Below are 13351 nucleotides of genomic sequence, written 5' to 3'. Positions count from 1 at the left end.
AAAAACCATTTATACCAAAAACACAAAAAGACCCCTTGTTCATACCCCCACAAACTACCACATATCGAGAAAGTTTAAACCAAGACAGAAAAGCCTATAACCATATAACTCGAGCATACATAGAAAATATTCAAAAAATACAGACTTATCTAAACCTTAACCCTAGAGCTACAAATATCCTAGAACCAAACAAAAACTATATAACCCAAAAATTGCATGGTTACAACAAGTTAATCGCACTACCGAAAACTAACCCATGCTTAGTTAAAACTTGTTTCAGTTATGGATTATTAAATACCGTATATACCCAAGAAGGAGATGAACTAACAGCTATACCAGAATTATATAGAGCATCTTCCACCTATAAGAAAATAACCAAAGGAAATCTATTTTTTATGAAGTTTTATACTGCACCAGCAAATATATTATATGACCAGATCAAACTAGTTATGCAAGTTGTAAAAATAAGATTAACCAGAGATATGATTATACCGGAAGATATTGTTCAACAGCCAAAAATATCTAAAGTTGAGATACCTAATTTTTATGCAAATAAATAAATTATTGGAATATCTACAATTGTTCAAGAATTAGCAAATAATTATATCAATGGAAACCCTATATGAAGTTATTATTCAAGAGACCATCAAATGATTTATTCAAATTCAAGGGACCTAAGATAGACAGATAAGGAAGAAGCTAGACAATGGATTCTAACATTACTCAATCCAGAAAAACAACCAACTGCAAGAGCAATTAAGAAGGGATTTATTTCAGAAGAATTATTAACAAGATATTGCAAGTTAATTGGACACAAATATCCAGACCATTTATGTTCGAGATGTAATAGAGAAGATAATATTATCCCACAAGTTCAACTGGAATAAAAGAAGATAAGAACAAAGAAGGACAGCTGGAAGATACACGACAAAAGATATAAAGCAACACAGACCGATGGAAAAATAAAGACAAGAAGACAAAAGCATTAAAGTTAAGAAAACGACATATAACTTATCAAGCTAAGTTTTTAATATGTGAATTGTAAGAATACGTAAATTATTTGTATAGTTTTTGACTTTTTGACAAAGCGATTATTAGTCTAGTATTAGGCATTAAATACTTTTTTGTCTTTTTATACTTTAAGTCCTTTTCTACTTTTGAAAAGGAAGACTTTTTGTAAAAGTAGGAATAGTAAACAGTTTACATGTGAAGTAGGAATAGTAAATAGTTTACATGTTTTTCACCTTTTTAGAGATTATATATATGTAAGCCATCCGGCTAAGTTAAGGCAAGACTTTCATGTGTTGAAAGCAAACCTTCTCTTTTGTACACAAAAAACTTTTGAATATTTAATAAAATTAGAAATATTTCTAAGGAAAAGCTATGGATGAACAAAACCCAGAATTATCAAATCTACCAGAACAGGTATATTCATTTATAATTATGAATAGCTAAATTCATAAATTCCTAACAATCATAATATGATAAAACAAGTTCATGTGAGTTACTATATAATAGAATTATTCAAAGAATAATATGTTACAAAGTTTATTAGCAAAGAGGAAAAGGAGAAAAATCCCTAGGACTATGCCATCCTAAAGGTGAAACCGGTGAGGCAAGAAGGCCGTGATAGGGGAGTAACCAGTGCAGAGGCGCTGTTTAAGGGAAAAGTATCCTGCCTACCGTGCTAATAGTGATAGAGTAACATAATTATTTAAGAATAATCTAGTATACAGTGATCTAAGATGACCATATTTTGTTATGTATATGATTGAAGGGAATATTTTGAAATAGCATCATATGAAAAAGAATGACTACCTACTTATCCGATGAAATGATAGATAAATTCAAAATACTTGTTTTGTATGTACTTAAGGATATAGAAATAGTAGATATAAGAAAGATCATATGGGAAAAAATATTTGATAAATATACTATGACTAGAATAAATTACATACCACACCTACCTACCTACTCCTATATATACCTACATGCGAAACCTATGCATCAACCACGATAAACTACATAGAATATTGGAAAATAGATATAACAAATATACAATTAATAGAAAAAGTAATGAAAACAAATTTAGAAGAATACATGAGAACTAAAAATATAAAATATATAGAATACCTTAACGAAAATATGGAAAAAATTAAAAAGATTAAAAAAAATAACTAAAGAATATTATGAAAAAGCAAATGACAGATAACTTTAAAATACTTGTTTTATATATACTTAGAGATATAGAAATTATAGACATAAAGAAAATAATATGGGAAAAGATATGAAATTATGAAGAAGAAGAGTTATTAAGTTCTATAGAAAACTTACACCTATAGAATGAAAGCTATTGCTCATATTTAGACAGTTATTATTCAAATGGCTATTATATAAATTAAAAATATTAGAATATATTAAAGGAGTAAGAGAAAAACGAAGTTGGCTATATGAAGAAATTAATTATAGAAACCAGCTTAGAAGAGGAAGAAAACAATTAAAAGAAAGATTAATTTGGATAGATAAAACCATAAAACAACTAGAGTTAAAAGATAGTTTAGAATATGATTTAGACATAGAATTATTCATAGAAGGAAAAGTCAGGATAATTAACGAAATAGATAACCTAGAATTTAATATCAGATATTGTACAATTAGAATAAATTATTATAAAGAAATTTGCATTATTACAACTACTTTAGGATAAAATGATAAACTACGAATACTTAGAATATTGGAGAAAAGATATGGAGGAAATAAGATTAATAGAAATACTTATGAAAGAGAATCTACTTGACTATCTAAAAACTAGAAATATGGAACATATAGAATACCTTAAAAATAATATAGAAGAATTAATAAGGTTAAAACAAAAAACTAAGGAATATTATAACATAGCATTTCAATTAACATGATAAAACTAGTAAGCACTAGTTATCTACTTGTTATCCACGCAAATTACTCAAGTTATCCGCACCCCCCCACAATAACAAAATTTCAAAAATATAAAGAACTAAAATAAATAATATAGGTTATGTATTTCGTTAATTATCCTATCTTTTTCTTCTATGAATAATTCTATGTCTAAATCATATTCTAAACTATCTTCTAACTCTAGTTGTTTTATGGTTTTATCTATCCAAATTAATTTTCTTTTAATTATTTTATTCCTCTTCTAAGCTAGTTTCTGTAATTAATTTCTTCGTATATCCAACTTTGTTTTTATGTATTAAGAGATGATAAAAAGGTTTTCTTATTTCTGATGTACTAGGTATTATATTTTCATCGTCCAAGTTGTCCCGATTATAGTCAAACTCGGGATCTAAGAACTCTTAATTTTCACTTGATCAATTAGTTGGAATAATTTCTTCTTCAATCATTCTGCAACTCTAATTATATTTTCCCTTTATTTAATAAATCAATAAAGTGTGTGTGTGTGTGTATATATATATATATATATATATATTTATATATATGTATATGAAATCATGAAGTTTTGTAATTTAGTATTCAAAATACAAAAAAAAGATTAGTCACACTTTTTAACATTTTAAAAGGTTCATAAGTAAATTAAGTCTCATACATCAATAAAAAATAAAATGAGTCTCAATTTATCACAACTATAGTCAACATAATTAGTTGACTTCTAATTAGAGTGTACTGATTCAATGTAATTTCGAATTGAGTATTAATTTATCACGATTACTGTTAACATGTCATGACCCAATTTCTTAGGTCATGATGACGCCTACTATAACCACCAGTAGGCAAGCCAAATTAGTAGTCTGGAATGGCTAGTAATGGACTACCAAATATATATAAAAAAGAATTACGGAATAGATGAAATAAAGAAGCAATTACATCATATAATCCCAAAACCTGGTGGTATAAGTACAAGAGTTGATAATAATACAAGAGTACAAAGTGAAGTTCAACTGAATACATCGATATAACTTATCTCCAATACAACATAGAGACTAGTCTAATACATAAGAGAGAGACAGGTAATACTCCGAATGTCAGGAGCTCACTCTAAGTCTCTGATCAATGGCTGCTCCGCACGACACACACTTCAACTACGATAATTAGTACAATAATCGGCCGGCTGCAGAAGTGTAGAATGAGTACCAAAACAATGGTTACTTAGTAGGAATCATCGACGATTGAGCTAAGTCATGATATAAAGATGATAAAATGTAATATAATCATAACTAGGTCAAGGTAAAGAATCAAACCTAAATCATCTCCATCATCACTGTATATAATAAGTAATCAAAACGGAATAACATTATAACATAAGACATCAACACATGCCAATATTGCTGTACATAATAAGTAATAAATATCGAAATAACAATTCAACATAAGGCATCAACGCATGCCCATATCTCTATACATAAGAATTGGACAATTCTGAATAATAATGTATCATAAAACATCAACACAAGCAATCAAATATACAAAGTTGGCTCCCATACACCAATTGGTGCATAAAGTAAAGAACTCATCATAGTGTCCCATATCACTGGAGAGTACACCTAAGAGAAATTTAAAGGAGTTAATTTAACAATATATTCGACTCCATCATTGATCAACAGTCATTCCACGCTTACCTATAATTGGTTAATTTATCAATATTCCACAATTATCATCAACTGAAAGTTCACCAACCCTTCTCAATTATCATCAACATTCATAATTGAAAAACATATGACAACATAATCATAACTATATCAATACCATTATTTGGATAATTATATCCTTGATACGCACTAATAGCTCTTTATTAGCTAGCCAACTCTTATTTTCTAATCCAATTACTCACTAGTCATCATATACCTTCTAGTTGTTATTATACACTATTCACCACATAATCACTATTCATGGGTCAACAACTAGTCATTCTTCACCAACTAATCAATAACTAGTACATAGCCAATATTCATTACTAAGTCATATTTATCAACTAATCGATATTTGTTTCTAGACATCACAAATTCACTAATCACCATTGATCCAGTAACCGCTAATCACCAATTATTCACTATTTAATTTATTGACTAAACGCCATTTAGCAACTAGCATCACTAATCCATAAATCCTCATTTGACAACTAATCATCATTATCGACTAAATCATTATTAACAACTAACCATCATTTCTATAAGTGTTCATTTATGCTAAACATCATTATAGCTTAATCATCATAATTACTAGTCGTCAATACCACTAGTCCTTATTATAGCTAAGGTTCAACTATCCATAAGTCATTATTAGCCTCTTAATTAATATTCCTCACTAATCATATTTTCAACCTTAAATCAACAACTATACAACTTTATACCTTGATCACTAGAAAACTATGGACGACAACTCTAATATTAACTTTATACCCAACTACACATGAGCATAATAACATATAGTTTTCATACATAGGGCTAGCTGGGCTCGAACTAGTAGAGGTAATTATAGGCACATCAATAACCGTCCTCCATCCTTGTTGGGTATCATTATATCATTATAGTATCCACCAGCCTTTTCAAGTATCGTTAAATTATCATAATATCCTCTAACCATACCAAGTATCATCATATCATTATAATATCCTCTAACCTTTTCCGGTATTATCATATTATTATAATATCCTTTGTTCATACCAAGTATCATCATATCATCATAATATTCTCCGGCCTTGTCGGGTATTATCATATCATCATAATATCCTCTAGCCTTGCCGGATATCATCATATTATCATAATATCCTCTTGTTATACCGAGTATTATCCTATCATCATAATATCCTCTGGATATATGAGGTATCATCATATCATCATAATAACCTCCGAATTTATCGGGTACCATCATAATATCCTGTGGTCTTGTCGGATATCATTATATCATCATAATATTCTCCAGCCTTGCTGGGTATCATCATATCATCATAATATCCTCCAACCTTGTTGGACATCATTGTATCATCATAGTATCATTCAGCCTTGCCGAGCATCATCATAATATCCATATTAATGTCAGTAATAAAGAGCAAGCTCCACGAGGGCTTAAGTAAATGAGAAGTCCCATGAGGGCTAAAGTAAATAAACATAAAAGAAGAAACAAGTGCATACTTCCATATTTCCTCGTTCATCATCAACGTCACATTATCAATAAATGTATATATATGTAACATGAATGCTATAAGTGATAAGTCAATAATCTAGTCCATTAGACCATAAGCATAACCATAAGAATTATCATGAGAAATGGCCCACAAGTAACCTATTCATTAGACTACTATTAGCATAAAGAAAGTTTATCACTAACTTGAGCAATATCAAATTCATGGAATAATCTATAACTTATTCATAGCACAGTCAATATCATACTTTATGGCTAAGCCATGCTATAGACAAGGTCCCATTTAGTATGGTGTTCTTTGAACCATTCAATAGCCAAGCAATAACCTAATCAGTAGCCCGAGTGATAGCCAAATCCATGGATTAATGAATAACATGGTCATAAGCTTTTTTAATAGCATAAATAATAACTCATTATGGGATCATCAATAAATTTGCTACCAAGATTCATCAATATCATCTCAAGGGGAATTTTTTAGGCATTTCATAAGCACCTATGGGTCTCACGATGACTACCTCAATTGTGACTTAAGGTGGGTCAAGGCCCACTTCTAAATCGCCCAATTTACCTTGTAAGTTCATTTCTACTATAGACTAGGCTGAGGTATCCAATTCAGTTCTTAGATGTATAGAAAGACACCATTAAATCCAAGGTTTGGATCCTAATCAAATATTATCACTAAGTCCATTGGAACTAAAATAACTTTATTAAAGTAAGCATCTAAGGAAAATATTGCCCTAAGCATGAGTGACAAGGTCACTTCCATCTAACTAGAGTAGTTCTACACATTCCCATATTAAGCGTGAGACATTAAGTCTAATTCACTAAGATTCGAGACAACAAGCTAGGCATTTCACTATATGGGTCCAAATGACCTAAAAGATCCAACTAACCGCAAGTCTTGGAAAATCATCAACAACCTCCTAAAACTTCTCCCAATCTAACAAGATAGAACAATTATACTATGACAAATCTCATTCTAACAAGGGATAAACCTAACCTATCTCAAATCTAAAGAATGCTCATCAATCTGATAAACTTTTATTTTCCCCTTACGAGAAGCCTCTTCAAGATACCAAGCTACAAAAACCTAATCTACTTATTAATATGAGCATAACGATACTCATATTGCACCATTGTGCTTCAGATCCAAAAATAACACTAAAAACCCCAAGTGGGTCCCGCTTATGGAAAATACATTTTTGAGGTCAACCCAAAGTTCATACACCATGAAGGAATAATAACTCTTAATAAATAGGTGAAAACTAAACTTATTTGGGGCTAAAATCAAGCCCTCAATCTATTTGGGTTTTGGTAATATAATCAAGAAATTCAAGCTTGAAATTGAAGGATTCTTACCTTAAATCCGATGTTAGTCACATAAATATGTGTTAATCAAGATTTCAAGTCACTCACAAGACTCAATTTTGAGTTATTTTTCCCTTTTAGGGAATTTAGGTCTCAAGGATGAAGGGAAAATGCCCAAATTCACAATATTGGGGTCTATTTATATACTCTTTAGGTAAAGAGATGTCAAGATTTCCATTACTTGGATTGTGATATCCATTGTGCGATCTCCATTCATGTTGCATGATTGCGGTATCCTCTCTGTGCACTAGATATCAGCAAAGTCAAAAACTTATTTTTGACCCTCGGAACTCATTTGGAACCCAAAGAATATAATTCAATAGTGAAATTGAGTGTAAACCACATTTTTGATCTAATGGAATCATAAAACTTCCAGTATAGATAGTTTTGACAAAAAGTGGAGCCCACACATATAGTTTCATTTTTCATAAAAATCGCTCAATAGCCTAAAATAAGTTTGGAAGCCTTGGGACCTGAACCAAGGGTACTCCCTAGCCTAAAATCTATGTTTCGAATGTAATGGAAAAATTAAATTTTCCATCTGAGGTTATTTCAACCAAATATGGGTCCCACACCTACATTACCAATTTTTTAACTTTTCGACCAATAGGATGAAATGAGCTCGAGTACATCTGAACCCAAACCCAAGGTCTACCTAGTATAAAATTGATATTGTAGAGCCACTGGAGTAGTCAAATTTTGCATCCGAGATTATCTTACTAATGTTTTTGACCGGTGGCCATTTGGAACCAACAAAAATTTCTAAATAGGGAATCAGTTCTAAATACCAAACGAACTGCCTGATAACCAAAATATCAGTCCCAACAAAATGACTTGGGGCAGCTATGGAGAGGACCTAACAACAAAGATAAGCATAAATATGAAAAATGACTAGAAGAGTCATTACACAACATAAGTAGTTGACTTCTAATTGGCGAATGTTAATTCAATCTATACTATGATTAAGTTAATTCTCAATTTGTTATGACTAAAGTTAAAATAAGAATTGAACTTATCTTTGTAAAATATTAATTTAATTTATATTATAATTAAATTAAGTGTTAGTCAATATAAATGTTTAACTATTAATTAGAAAATATTGATTCAATCTGTGTTAGGATTGAATTATGTCTTAATTTGTCTTGACTATAGTCAACATAAATGGTTGGCTTCTAATTGGGGAATGTGATTAGATATATGTTAGGATTGAACTGAGTTTCACTTTTCATAGCTATAGGCAACATAAATGATTTACTTCTAATTGTGAAATGTTGATTCAATTTCTACTAGGATCGAATCGAGTCTCAATCAGTCACAATTATAGTCAAAATAAATGGTTGACTTCTAATTAAGGTGTAATGATATTCATGGTTATTTTCCCTATTTTCATATATTTTTGGTGTCTAGAACTTTCTTATAACTGTCCCAATTTATTTATGACTTGCTGGGACTGATAGTTCTTTTTCGAACGGTTCTTTTGATAACTTTAGTGATACCAAATATATTGTAGAATATCTAATCTAAATTGGCATTTGGTAGAAATAGAATTTATTAACCGTCTAAAATGTTTTTATATGTATAAAATTCTTTAGTTATGATATATCTATATTACTTTATAATAGTTTTATAACTTATTAATATTTTAACCAAAAATTGTGAATCTAGATATGTTAAAATATTATTACTATATAATAGAGGTTTTATTGAAAATAATTTTACATTATTTATGGTATATTCCAAATATTGTATTTATGTTACCACAAATCTATTTAATGCCCAAGAATAAAAGGATAGAAAGGAATCTGGTGTTGCCACTACTATTTAACTAATATGGTGGTATCTATTTAACTAATATGGTGGAAACTAATCTTGATAAAACACATGTTAACAAATTAAAGTGGGTTACTCATTGTGGATATCATATTGATATATATACACTTTAGTATATATTGATCAATTAACTACACACTTCCTTAATGTCTATACAACACTTTTATTTCACTAAACCATGTACTCTCTCCGTTCCAAATTATCCGTCCCAAATTTTCTAATTTGATTTCTCATTTTACTTGTCCTTTTTCATTAATCAAGAAGAGACAATTTTTTTTCCCTATTTTACCCTTTGCATTAATTATTTTTTCTTCAAATTAAAATGTAAACATCATTTAATAGGGGAACCATGGTAAACTATCCATGTTATTAATTATTTTTCTTAATCAATGTGCCATCTCAATTTGGGATGGGTAATTTAGAACGGAGGGAGTATTTAATTTTTATGAATGAGTGGTAAATGTCAATTTTTGATTGAGATTTTTTTATCAAATATTTTAAGATGACATGTTTGCGTAAACTAATATATTGTACAAGTTATTCAAGCTCGAGTTCTGGTAAGGCACTATTCGAAGGCTTGTCGAAGAGGTTTCTAGCTTTGGCGTCCAGGTAGGCTAGGTGTAACGCTTTGAGAACGGGTCCCGAGACATCACACGGTTCTCAAAAATACAAGTAGCCTTAAACTAACCCTGTAAGCCTTCTACTAAATCTGAAGCTCATAATAAAGGGATATAGATAAATAATCAAAGATAAAATGCGAAACTCTGTCTGAGCTAAGATAAAACTATTTGAACATAATATCTGAAAATATTAGACTTAAAAGTTTGGACATTCAACACTGGAAATCTGAATCATAACTAGAAGTCTGACAAGCCTCTACTACTAATAACTAGAGAGCCACTAGGATAAGCCCCTAGCTGACTTGAACTGACTGAAAATGCTGAATCAACTACTATAATAAACTAGAGAAAAACTGAATAACTAGGTCCCTAAATTTTGAGGACTCACCAACTGTCGGGATATAGATGGAGATGCTCGAAATCACTCACGCTGCTGAAATTGAGCACCTGAATGTACATTATGAAACAATGTAGCACATAGACGTATATGTGGACCAATACTTCTGGAATGTACTGAGTATATGGAGGTGAATGCGTAAGTAAAACAATATCTCAACATTTGTGTAGATTTGCAAAAGGATGCATGCTAAGTGTATATGACTCACCATAGCTTGAATGACTGAAAGCTGAGAATCATAATCATGAATAATAAAACATGTTGTATAAATCTAGTGAGTCACAACACTTAGTTCTAAAAGTTGTACTTGTATTCTATCTTGAAATCATACTGTCTAAGTGTAGAAAGGACTCACTTTTATATCTATCAATTGAAAGGTGAAATCTTCTAGCCAATGTCTTATATAAATCAGTATCTGAATAAAACTGTGAGCCTTTACACTTAGTTTCTAAAAGTTGTTCTGTTATTCTTTTCTGTAGTCTTTTCTGTTAAGGAGGTTCTTCTAATCGACATACACTATGTGAGCTATCATAGTGTCCAACGTCTAGTTTTCTTATGGTAAAACCTCACGTTTGGGAGAGGTTTCATACTTTTGCCAAGGAGTATAACCTAATCTAAGTGATCACATCTATAACTGTCATTCATATAGAAACAAAAATAATCTGATAATCTGTACCTATATTGGCTCGTAGTTTTGGGGCATGTAAACATACCCAACTCGGTGCTAAATACTACTTCCTTTAATCTGTATGCTTATTCTATAGGAAATAAACTTTTAAAACTAGTATAAGGGTTTATAATAAAAACCTCTTGTGAATCTATTTACTGTAAACTGTAAGTAAATCTGTAAAGTGAATTCTATATCTAAGTTGAGACCAAAAGATCAGATCTTTCTTCAAATCTGAATATAACAAATCATGGGATACTTAAAAGCAAAATCTTATTGGAATAACAACATTAAAACTAGGGCTAATAACCCATGCATCTATTTCATGTTAAATCATCATAAAGTTCATGCTTGATAGTGAAAATATGGGTAATTCAATTCTAAATCTTGAAATTACTGCAATATGCATAAAAAAATATGAAAGTAGACATGTAATTCAACATCTAAATCTCTCAATATCTCATAATTCTTCAAATAGTAATGTACGTGTAAACCCAAAACTAAAATTCATATAATTTCATATAAAATTCAACTTTAAAACTAATTTTTGGCACAAGGATGAAAGAATTATCCTTGTTGAAAACCCAACATACTTTTTTGGAATAAATGAATGTCAAAGCTTAAACTTTTGAATCACTAATGGTGTTCTCGAAGTTTCTTCTTGAAGTTCTTAAACCCGAAAGCTTGGATTATTGACTTTCTTGAAGAAGGAGTAATGGGTTTTTCTTGATTTTTTTAGAGCTAAAGTTTTTCTTATAGAGGAAGAAGATGAATAATGATGTATCTAGGCTATTTGGGGCTGAAATTATGTGTATAGGATAGTTTGGATGTGGGACAAAAGACCTTATTATCCTCTCACACGTGTACTCAAAAGCTAAAAATTGCAGGAGCATGCTGTGGAATGTGTGTCGCATGCTCTGGAGCTACGGAATGGAGCATACACTGCATGCTCTATCTCATGATCCCTAGGGGTGGAATAGAGTGTGCGTCGCACGCTATTCACATGTAACTACTGTTTTGGACTTCTAAACACAGCCTTACGTTTTTCTAAAAGCTCTGAAACTCACCCGAGATGTACTACTTACTACCCCAATCAAGAATCAACTTTAAAATCAACCATACGATATTGAAAATGTCAAAAATAAAATCATCGAAGTTTAAGGGGTCAAAATGAGACTAAGTCTCCAATACTTAGTTTTATTTCAGGTTTTAAGTTTCTTAAGCACGCACTATGGGCTGAGTTGAGTTACGAAAGTACGGGGTATTATATTATCTCCCCCTTAGGAACATTCATCCTCGTATGAGACTAATTAAGTTGAGCATACTGAGGAACTGAAACTATGACTTTCGTGGACAACTGAAGCATAACTAAATTGATTTGCAAATGCAAGAATTATCAAGAGAGTGACTATATAAAGATGAAACTTGGAATGAAAAGAGATGATCTGAAGAAACTTGTTACCTTGAACTAAGTCTGAATTTACGGAGAAAAGGTGAGGATACTTGGTACACATGTCTGCTTCTGTTTCCCAAGTTTCACCCTCAACGGACTGATTTCTCCACAGAACTTTGACCAAGGGAACTTCTTTGTTACTTAGTCTACGAGTTTGATGATCAAGAATCTCTACTAGAACTTCTTCGTATGAAAGACTATTCTAAATATCTATGCTTTCTAGAGGGACTACAATAGCTGAATCGTCCATGCACTCCTTAAATAAGGACACATGGAACACTGGGTGAACTGATGACAAGTCTGCAGGTAGCTCAAGATCATACACCACCTTCCCCATAAGACTCAAAATCCTATAGGGACCCACATATTAGGGACTAAGCTTCCCTTTTTTGCAAAATCTCTTCACCCACTTCATGGGTGAAACCTTTAAATACACAAGATCATCTTCTTCAAACTATAGATCTCTCCTTCTTATGTCTGCATAAGATTTTTAATGACTCTAAGATGCTTTCAATCTCTCTCGAATTAACTAAACTATCTCGATGGATTCAAATACCATATCTAGCCCAATCAAAGTGGCCTCATCCACTTTAAATCAATCGACTGGTGATCTATATCTTCTCCATACAGAGCCTCAAACGGGGCCATCTAAATGCTAAAATGGTAGCTTTTATTGTAGGCAAGCTCAATCAATGGCAAGTGGTCATCCCAACTGCCTTTGAAATCTAGAACACATGCCCTCAACATATCCTCTAAGGTCTAAATGGTCCTCTCTGCCTGACCATCTGTCTGCAGATGAAAAGCTGAACTGAGATAAACTTGGGTACCAAGACCCTTTTGAAAAGCTTTTCAAAACTGAGAGGTAAACTAAGTACCCCTAT

The sequence above is a fragment of the Capsicum annuum genome, chromosome 5, assembly GCF_002878395.1.
Source record: "Capsicum annuum cultivar UCD-10X-F1 chromosome 5, UCD10Xv1.1, whole genome shotgun sequence".
In the NCBI taxonomy this organism is placed as follows: domain Eukaryota; kingdom Viridiplantae; phylum Streptophyta; class Magnoliopsida; order Solanales; family Solanaceae; genus Capsicum; species Capsicum annuum.
The sequence above is the reverse complement of the archived record's forward strand: the minus strand, read 5'-3'. Positions refer to the sequence as shown.